We start from the raw sequence: 11,745 nt of genomic DNA, 5'->3' as shown, positions 1-11,745 counted from the left end.
GCCAGTATCAGTCATAGTGAAATCATACAGTATCTGCCAATTCAAACCAAGAGACACAGAGAACACGTTTTTCCAGAGCGCACAGATGTTGGAGGGCTCCCAGACAGTAAAGTATCAGTCTTACTGACGGTGGACACAGTTGAAGAAACCCCCAAAATCCTGCACAATGGTTCTCATTCAGTTTTGGCGAATATTGTTTTGGTATGTGATGGTATGTAGGAAAAGCCCATTGGATCCCTTGTTGATTCGCGAATGAAAAAACTGCAGGGCAAAGCAATGAAAATATTATCTGTCCTGTAAATGTTAGAAAAGAATGCACTGATCTGAAGGAAAAATCACTCCACCAAATCTGTCACTGAGGAGCAAAAATGTCTAACACATGTTCAGAAAAGTTGGCCAGTAACCCAAAAATACCTCAGAGTGGAAGCAGAACAAAATACAGCCGAGACTTACTAGACTGTTGTAATGATAGTCAGTCAGAGCTGACACTGTGCTACAAGTATGCACCGCTGAAATCACATTTACAGATGTGAAACCCTGCAGTTCTGCTTGGACAATATACCATTTGTGAAAATTAGTTCCACAGTGAAATTAGACAGTAACAAGTGCTGATTGAATATCCAGTGTCTGTCTGTAAATTCACCACTTTGGTTTCAGACTGAAATATCTCGACAACTACTTGATGGATTGCCATGAAGTTTTCTACAGGCATTCATTCAAGCCCTGACTTTTCATCTAGCACCACCAGCAGGTTGACATGTGTGCTTTTTGGTGCCAACTGCCTCAACAACTATTGGATAGATTGACATGACATTTGTTTAAATGAAATTGGTAATCCAGACTTTTCATATAGCGCCACTGACAGGTCACTATTCATTTTTTCCAATACTTTGGTTTATGACATTCCCGTCAGCCTAACCTCTACTTTGAATTTAGTTCTAATTTGCATAGCAAATGTTAGCATGCTGACATGCTAAACTAAGACGTCGGATATTGTAAACATTATACCTGCTAAACATCCTCATTGTGAGTATTTTAGCATGCTGGTGTTAGCAAAGTACAGCCTCACAGAGTCGCTAGCATTTGTTTGTTAAAAATATTGAGCATTAACTGAAAAACGCATTGATAAAATGACTGATATTGCCATTGCCATATGTTTCACAGTATTATTCATTTTCATTCAAAAATATATGTAAATGTTCATGGGAAGATTTAGGTATTTCTACCAAAAAAAAAATCTTGATTCCAAAACAATTAGTATGCCAGGACATCCTGACAGATTTTTGCCCATCAAAAATATTGTGCCTTCTGTGACCTGGATATTGCACTAATCCATGTTGCAATTTAGAGAAAATTTTGATTAATTTTGCAGGTCTAGTTCTGAGTTAACAAGAGGCTGAGTTGCACACAAACACAGAGATTTGAAGTGCATACGTAGCAAGCTAGCTTACAGGTACCGCACAGTAAACAAACTGTCCAGAGGCAATTTATGCAGGAGGAATATTTGCTTTGCTTTCAGTCTTGTTTTTGATCAACTAAAATCATAGAAATCATTGCTGCCATTTGAACCACATGACAACTGGTTAAAGAACATTACTTTTATCCCACCAAAAATAAAGCATTAAATACTCCACATGCTAACAATTTGATTATGGAGTTATTTTTGTAGTTTTAACAAATAAGAACCATCCTACTAATACGCTCATATTTTTAGGTTTATGCTTTTACTGAAAGTACATTTTCGTAGCCCCAACACTTGTGACCTCAGAAAAACCCAGACAATATTCAAGTTTGCCAGTTTGTTGGTTTGGGTGGTGCCAACTAGATGGGTCTGATTTGAATGCGACTCGGAATAAACTGTGGGCTGTCCAGCTCTTTTCCCAGGACAATATTTGACACATGCATAACATGCAGAGCTGCTCCAACTGCACTTGGTAATTGGTGTCTGAGGTTTTGGCAACATGTAGTGCTGAAAGTTTTCCAGTCATAGACAGGTTGGCTGTGCCAGATCTGCAGGTATTCTTTCAGTGAAGAGGGCAGATTAGCCGTGACTGCTGGAACAGTCAGAAATAGCAAAAAGTATGCAAGTGGTCCAGCTTTGCAGCCTTGAGTCAGAAAACACACGTGAGTTGTAGTCTGCTCATGATGTTGATGTACTGAGTTGTACTGACTCATTATTCCAGTAAGGATTCTGGGGAGGGCGGTGACCAGCATCACTGGATCACCACCACACCCTGTAGAGGTCACAGACAGAGCTGTCCTAATCCATTCAAAACACAATAAATGCTTAAACTGCACTGTGTCTGTTCTGTCGGCTTCTCTTCTGTCTTTCTTTATGTCTCTCCTCCAACACCCCTCGGCTCAAACAGTTTTTTTTTGTGAGTCAGCACAGAAGTTAATTTCATCTTGCTTTACCACTGGCTTAGAAATAAAATGGTTAAATTTAAGATGAGATTTAGATTTAAATGACTTGTATTTGTGAAATGACCACTATATATCTTTACTTTATGAATCTTGTTAGTAGCCTGAAAAGTGGAATATGTGCAGCTTTAAACTAGGGTTGCACATCTCTCTGTGATAAACGACTTGATTCGCATCTAGATACACAGGTTACGATACGATTCAAAATCGGTATGCTTTTATTACAAACTGATTCGATTTGAATCGATACAGTGTGAGAACGATTCGACTTTTAGACAAAAGTTTTAGATTTTATCTATCTTCTGATTTGCCATGGAGTTAAAAATCTGTTTTATTGTTGGTATTGTTGGTTGTTAGAACAACAAAAAGACCACAAACATCTTTCTACATTTAATAATGTAAAGAAAAATTGTTCTAGAAGCTTTTTTTCCTGTCACCCATTCAGATTTATTATGGATATTATTAAAGTAAAAAAGAATTAAAAAACAGCAGAGAGTCTGTCTCCCAGAAAGAAACACTTATCCATCGTTTGTCACCAGAGAGGCCCATGGAGTTGCGCGAGAACCGTTTCCTGGGCAGCTTCAGCTCTTGAGTTGTTTTAGAGACGCCGACGCAAACTGTAAGTGTGTGAAGCTGCCAACTGATTCTAAGTCTCGCGATACCCAATCCATGACTCTACAACCGATTAATCTAGGAATTCATGGCTGAAATGTATCGATTGAGGAGGCTGCTACCGACGCTGTCGTATCTCTCCCTTGTTAAACCGAATATCTGGTCGCATCGGTTTATTGTTCACAACTCTACTTTAAACAACTCTGTCATAAAGCTTTCAATAGAGAGTAAAAAGACAGGAGTAGGGGATGAACTTTTAAGCATATGGAAACATTTCTTAACATTCACATAACGCAATGAACAGCAAAAAGCACTTTCACCACTAAGGTAGCCATTTCCTCTGAAATCGCTCTTGCAAAACTGCAGAGGAAATACTACAGGTGCACAGCTGTTATATGATGTAATATGCAACTTAAATTGTCCGAAGCTGTCTAAATATATCCAAAAGAACAAACTGAGACATGATTTAATTCGGCCTAGCCACTCAGCCAGAGACTAAATACAGTAATTACCAAAATTCCACACACCAGAAGTCTAAAAACGTCCGAGAACAGAAACAAAAACCACATATGTACACTTTCCAGAGAAAGACAGTTTTCTCAAGAACTGATTTTGTAAGTCCTTTGTCAATGTGCATATTACTGCCATTTATATGAATAATGTGTCAATATGTGGTCCAGCTACAGTAGGACACACAAACGCAGACAGCCAGGACTCCCATAACATGAATAACTCCAGCTGCAGCCAAAATGTTTTTCCTAAAATGACACCTAGAATTCCAGACATTCCAGCTCGACGTGTGAAAATCCCACAGTGTTGCCACAGGAACACCCAGAGCCGACGATAAGGACATCATCCTGACCAAAGGTCACCTCCTGACGTACACAAGGTTGAGGTCAGTCCAGTGTCTACAGCGACAAAAGAAAAAATGGTCCAGACGCTCATTCACACCTACTCATTATGACAGCTGCACTGACAGATGTATCAGCAAAGGTAGAAACAACATTCTGTATATCACATACCATATCAAAACCCAAAGAACGTTGCTCTAATGAGAAATGACAACTTCCTAACCCGTTAACCTTCACGTGTCAGATTCTTATCCGAGATTTCTATATGTTGGTCTGTTAGTGTGTCCAGACTGAACTATCTCAACCACTTTTGGATGGATTTCATAAATTTATGTGCAGACACATATGATCCCCAGGTGATTAATCCTACAGACTTTGGGGGTCCTCTGCCTTTTTATTTTGCACCATGAATAGGACAGGTCAAAGTGTTTTTTTTCTATCCAGTGATACACATTATATCTACATCTACAACATGGAATGGCACAAACGTTTACACTGACATTCATTGTTCCCAGATGATGAATGGTTGACATTTGTGGTTTTAAGTGTCTGGACAGCCACAACACTTCATGTCCCAATATTCATGTTTCCTTTTCAGGGCAAAATGTAATAACTTTCATCCCCTTACTTTTAGATAGCGCGATCATCAGTTCAAATTTTTAAAAGAACGTTTTCCAATACCTGAACAACTAATGACATTCCCATTAGCCTTAGCTGCACTTTTAGCAAATGTTAACATTACATTCTGCAACGCGACATCACCTTTGTTGTCTCTACGACATTTATATGGACAAAATATTCAGTTTTTTCCCTGATTCCAAAAAAGACAAGATTCATTCTAAGGTGTTTACATGGCTAATGAAAAGGAATATTCAACTGAAATTCCCATTGACATGCAGCCGTGCATACTCCAGTTAGTGTGATATTTCTCAAAGTTTTACACCGTTGGTGAACTGTGCAAACAGTCTTCCTAATTCATTCCTGCAACCACCTCCTGAAAAAATCAGTTATTATATTTTTGCGTATTCAAAAACCTGTTGATATACCAGTCTGGCATTATGTTTAAAAGAAGGGATGTTTCTTTTGATCATACAACTCTTCTGCATCCTTGCAAACTGTTGGCAAGTTAGTTTGTGTACAAAGCATTGGCAAATAGGCAAGACACTGTTGCAGTAAAAAAAAAAAAACACCAATTGAGATGCACATTCCATGCACTGTATGCATATCCAAAGAATGCTCCCTAAAATCCAAATAATATCGGCATATCCTATGTTTAAATCAGAAAATGCTCCATTTGGAATAAGGCACAACTGTGACCAGGTAACACAGAACAGCTAGCATGCAGATTCAAGTGTTGTTTTTCAATTAATATTACTATATGGCCTCCTAACACACTGGTTCTAATACTGGGCTATACAAAAATTATATTGCTGCATATTGCTGTCTCATCATCCTCTCAATTATGTAAACTTTTTTTTTTTTTGTCCGAGCCCGGTTTCAGGAGGTGTTTGTGGAGAGATGATTGCAGCAACACAGCGTGGAAATAACCCACTGCATTCACTGACACACCTAAACCAACAACACATCCATTTCTAGCTTCTGTTACTAAAAATAAATGAGAACAAATAAATAAGGAACAAGGATTCAATTCACGACAGCAACCACTTCCTAGCATGGTACACAGTGTCAATATTTTAGCTGAGATTGTGCGCTAAGCACAGGGAAAGGAAAGATATATTCTACAGACAGCTGGAGACTTCTGAAACACAGAAAGTTTTTTATACTGCTATTATACCCCCACAGAAAGCTTGAGTTTGCATGATTTATTTGTTCTTTGACAGAACCATAGGGAGCACCTTGTTCATATCTTACTAACAAGGTCAATAATTCCAACGAATTTCCAGAGGCAACACCAATAACATTTTGGGTGCAGCTCAGCATCCAGGAGAATAAAAGCTTGACCACAGCTCAGAGATAAACAGTGCGTGCTAAGCACACCACAGTGCTCTATAACTGAATTATAGGTGAAATGGTTCAGTGATGTAATGAAATAGCAGTAACTTGTGTGTGGGAGTTGTGAGGATGTGCTATTGCAGTCTGCTATAACAGTGTGCAAGCATGAATTGTAATTCTTCACAATGTTTATAGGTTTTCTTTAGGTCAATTTCTGATAATGATTTTTACTGACATGCTGTGTTGTGTGTAATATGTAATGAGGTCTGGGAATATTTATATGTTTTAGAGACTAGACTTACAGATCTGCCATTGATATAATGTGATCCAAAATGCGGAAAGATAATAAGGATAAAACAATATTTCTTCATAATTCTCTTCCCTCAGTCCAAATCACATAATTTCTGCTCTGAGGCTGGTTTACCTGGTTTAGGTTTGACTTCAGTTTCACTTGTTGCAACAGATAACAATTAGTCTGTGAGTTTATGTTTCAGTGCCACCTGCTGGAGATTTTTAATAGCCCTACAACCACAATTACTTGTTTTTTAATAGCTGCCCCCAAATATGTCAGGACAGATTTGCCTGTAATTAGGCTGGCTCTGAGTCCTTCTTATCTTTAGGGTGGGGGGTGGGGGGTAACTCACAGTCAGAGCTGAGCTACAGGCCTGGTAAAGGTTTTGTCCTTGACCAGCATCTCTGCTGCCATTATGTCCAATCATGATGACAACTCTGACAGATTCAACAAGCCATAGTGCTCTAATAGAACAGGGGTCCACTTAGTGCCCCAACTGTCAAGTGTTCTTCATTTTCTTTCATTTGTGACAAGTCTGAAGCTCAGTTAGGTCATTTTGAATGATGCACTTTCAGGACTGCTCACTAAGGATTTGACAACTCGATGCTTATTAACCATGACTCAATTTTTGGCCATTTAAAAAAAAAAACAATAGAAGGTGAATCTAAAAGCAATAGTTCGTACTTGACATTATGGGAAATATGCTTGCTTGCTTTCTTCCCCTTAGCATAAAGGCTCACTACCTTACACATAATTAATACAAAAATAGAAATATTACGATACTCCAGGAAGTCACTGTGCCCAGCCAAGATATACCGCGCTTTCCAATAAGCATGCTACTGTACTATTTAGTATGCTAAAAAAACATTAATTCAGTATGCCAAAAATACCACGATGCTCAACTCCATCCGGTCACATTTTGCTGTATGCAAGCAAGCATGCTTTCCTGGCTGCACAGTCCTCTCACCAGTATATATGATCCAAAGCGCACTATTTTGGCGAAGTAATTACGTCCCAATTGTATGCACAGTGCATGAAGCAGTACATTACTGTAAAGACAGCTGCACAATGAACTCAATTAAAAAGAAAAAGTATGCAATTTCGAATGCAACTATAGTCTTGTACAAAAACACTAACTGTGATTTACTCAAATAAAATATAATGTGGTAATTGGAGTAAATGAGCTTAGGAGAAGGTAAGTTTTTTTTTAGTTTTTTTTTTAACTTTCAGACAGAGCCAGAAAAGCCGTTTCCCCATTTCCAGTATTCACGCTGAGCTAAAAAAATAACCTAAATCTTCCTCTAAGCATCTGTAAATATGTCTATATCCCCAAATGTCAAAATATTCCTTTAATGTTACAGCAAATAAAAATATGTATGACAATAGTGTTTGTCCGACTCCAACAGTTTAGGAGAGCTCTCTTCCTGTTTCAATATAAAGTGGCCCATACATGATTGGTTTTCTGAGTTGTGTAAGAACTCTGGCCTAAACAACCCTGACCTCAACCCCAATAAGCACCTTTGGGATGAAGTGAAACACAGACTGTGAGTCAGGGGGCCTTGGTGCCCAACATCAGTGTGTCTGAACAAGAAAAAAATACCTGCGGCCACATTCCAAACTTTTGTGGAAAGACTTCCCAGAAGAATCACAAATCACACATGGGTGTCAGTGATACTTTCGGTCAAATGCTGTATACTCACATTGCTTTGTCAATGTAGTGATCACAGGCAAGAGTATTGTACATGGCCCAGCTGGGTCCAGTCTTACAGGAACAGGTACGTTTTGCATAATGTGCTCATTCACTTTCTCAATGAGAGATAGAATAAAAGATGTATATACATTTAATATGAAGCTACAGTTAATAAACACCAGCATAGCTTAGCAAAAATTATTCAAATGGGAACCAAGCCTACCTGGCTCTGTCCAAAGATGAAAAAAGCACATTTGGTTGTGTACTTTAGGCACTCCAAGACAAAGACAATTGGATATTCTTATTTGTTGCCAGCAAAATATAATGTAAACGAAGAGTCTTAATCTTATGTTTTTTTTCTCTGACATTTTTTGGTTGCACTAACTTTACATAGGCCTACTTATGTATTTATAAAATACTTTCTAATAGAGAGCTTTTATATGAGACACCATAAAACTGTGTAATGGAAATGTACAGGGCGATGGTACTGTAGGTGGAAAACAATGGCGGAGCAACAACTACAAGTAAACGAGAAAATTGCATTATTTCAGTTTAACAGAATGCACTATTTCACATTTCCAAACAGTTAACACAGGTGAGAATGCGACTGACCACGTACCTGTTCTCTTCTCGTTTGGACACGCTGTCAGTTTGGGCAACATTAACTATTCATTTTACTGATTTAGACTGATACTAAAGATCCTGAAAACCTGTTTTGACCAGGTAACATCCCCTCCGAATAACACATAAACCAAAAAAAAAAAAAAAAAATTATCTGACAAGCTAGCCGTTAGCCACTCCACATCTAATCTGATTGTTTTGTCTGTGTTTTTTGTGCGGTCTTTTTTTTTTTTTTAACCAGAGGTTTGGTTTGTGAAAATATCCCGCAACTGGTGGGGCAAAACATTTTCAGACTGTTTGCAGACTTTTAAATAAGACAGCTATAGCTAGTGTTGTAGCAGATAATCTACGTCCAGAGCCCACTTCCATCCACTCATTCATGGTTACCGCGGTTACTAGCTAGCAAGGAGTGTAGAAGAGGAAAAGCCAAGGGTCGTAAAGAGCATAGACATATATACATATATGTTATACGTATATATGTCTATGGTAAAGAGGGCGTAGAGCACATGCGCAGTTTAACTGGAGCTGTGATGGAGGTTTACCCATAGACATATATACCGACAGCAGACGGCGCCAGAAATAAAATGATGGTTTCCGTGTTTTCAGTGCTCGACCTGGCGGAACCAAGGTGTTCTATGATTGTGCGCCACCTGTTGAGCCAGATCAGACCAGTGCAAACCATATTGCTGTTTTCATTCCCACACTCGAAGAAACACTTGACACATTGCCTACATTTGCCAAATTTGATATGGGTCATGTAAAACAGCATACTCTGTTTGGATAGTCTGAATGATTATGCTTTATCCCAAATATAGCAGTACAATCGATCGATTAATCAATCAATCAACCAATCAGACTATTTGAATAGCACTTCCTGTACAAATAAAATGTAACACAAAGTGGTACACACAATACAACAACCCCCAAATAAGTTATACTTTGGACAAATTTGGACTTTCACAAATCATCCTCATATGCCTACCCCTTCAAATTTGATTTTCAAGAAGCACAGAAAGAAAACAGTGTGAAAATAGCCTTCTATTGTCAAGCTCTGCAGAGACATCATTCTGCACTGTAATGCTCAAACATCCAACTGTAAGAGCAAGAAGAACTTTCAGACTATGCATCTCACATGGAGTTTTTATTTTTGTTGGTATCACATCTTTTGCCTGCTTACAGTCAGCCTTGTACATTGTTCACAAACCAACTATGGCCAACATTTTGCAAAGCTGTGGTAGAGATGCATTTTATTTTGTTGTCGTGCATGAAATTCAGATTTTTTCTGCTGCCAGCAGGTGGGGCTGAAGACTTTTTACAACAATGTTTCAGTTGTTTGCGTATAGCAACAACCTTAAAAGGCTTCACCACATCTGAATAAAAATATCACGTTAGTAAATGCTGGGAAGATTTGAGGTATAGTGACACTACACTTACGCATTTATAGTTTCACAATCTTCACAGTTTCGTAGTTTCACAATCTTCAAATATGATGCCAGTCTCAGTTTCACACCTGTAGGAAAACTGCAAGCACAAGTGAAACCAAGGCCCTTAGATTCCCATCAAGTCAATCCTTACATAATCTCCCTTATCTTTATGTGATTAGAAATAAAAACCTACTAGCTGTACTGTTTAAATGCTAATGGACAGATAATGGACGACTGTTTATGTAAAGGCCTAAAGATAGGGAAAGCAGCAGAGAGAACGAGATGGAGAAAAATATATTTTTTCCACATAACACAGTGAAAATTTATCATATTCCAGAAAGCATTGTCTGATTCATTGATAAAACACTGCAGCCTTCCTGTGAGGTCCGGCCACAGGGTGGTGCTTACTGGCAAGTACACTAAGTAATCAATTCAGTGGCAAAGCAACCACTGCACAGGTTGAACACTGGTGTAGCCTAGAAACCAGCCAAAGCTGTAGTAGGTTATTTTGAGTAACACGGACATTGTATCTCAAATGGCGAAACAGTGTTTGAATTACTCCGAGGACTACAAATAAAATTCATTTCCAGCATATTATTCTGGCAGCAGGTGACTAAAAACCTCAGTGGAAGAAAAGGAAACTGATTATTTCTTGAACAAAAGACAGGATATATTTTATTTGTTGTAACTAAAGCTATAAAAGTGTGAAAGATTTAGCTCACTGGAGCTCAGAACATCTCTTAAGGTCCCCCAGAGAAACATCAAATAGATAAGTGTATGGAACAACTGCAGTTGTTTCTGTGTCTCAAATAAGTGAAAGCCTTTAAAATCTTAAATGTGAAGCCAAAGCAGAATAAAAGCTTGATATTTTAAATATTAACAGCTGTGATTTTTTTTGGATAGTGCAATTGTAAGCCATGTTAATAGTGACCCTTTTATTTTGTTGGAATGAGCTCCACTGCTGTCTGTGTAGAAGTCAAAACGATAACAATTCCTTTAAATATATATCATTAAAATCACATTAGTAACAAAAAATATTGAAGCTCAAGTCCTTTATTTTGAAACAAACTTGTTTTGAGGGTGGTGACACAAATAAAAATGACCTTAAAACATTGTTATTACATGTCATATAAGCTGTTACAAGTGCAAAATTAGCATCAAAATATAATTAAAGTGCCAAAAGTTACTTGGCATACTGTTAAAGAGTGGACAGGACTATACTCAAGTATGTAAAAGAATAGATGTACATACTGATGACCAACAACAAAAGAAAAAAAAAGAAAAAAAATGCATCTACAACACTTATTTTTTCCCCCAATAAATTATTTCTGCTTTGTTTTGGTTGCTCTTGCAGTTTTAAATGATTTTTTTAGGGAGGCCTGTTGTTTAAACCTGTAGTTTCTTGACCTCTCCTGACACATCTTTTATTTTTCATTTACTTGATTTTTATTGCTGTTTTATGTGTGTGCAAATAAATAAAATGAAATAAATGAAGTGTTGTAAACAATACAAACAGTTCAAAGAAATAAATACTGAATTGATATATAAAAATATATTCTGGATGTGGATCTGAAGTATGTGCATGCAGAGATGTGTACAGGCAGGATAAACAACGTGCAGGATTCATATTGACAGTGAGAGTTCATGATGATATGTACATGGTAAAAACAGTGCATGCTGTTAAACAATATAGTATATAATGGGAGCAAGTGGATGTTTTGGTGTTATGAGGTTATTGGTGATGTATGACAGCCTAGTAAAGATGGGGGTAATTACTTTACTGCTGGGAAGCTTAATGTATTATAATAATATATATTTTGTTTATAATCTAAACATGCAAAAAGCTTAAAAATAAATGTATTGACACCTCCAAAATGGAAT

Source organism: Centropristis striata, chromosome 5 (assembly GCF_030273125.1).
Source record: "Centropristis striata isolate RG_2023a ecotype Rhode Island chromosome 5, C.striata_1.0, whole genome shotgun sequence".
Classification (NCBI taxonomy): Eukaryota; Metazoa; Chordata; class Actinopteri; order Perciformes; family Serranidae; genus Centropristis; species Centropristis striata.
The sequence above is the reverse complement of the archived record's forward strand: the minus strand, read 5'-3'. Positions refer to the sequence as shown.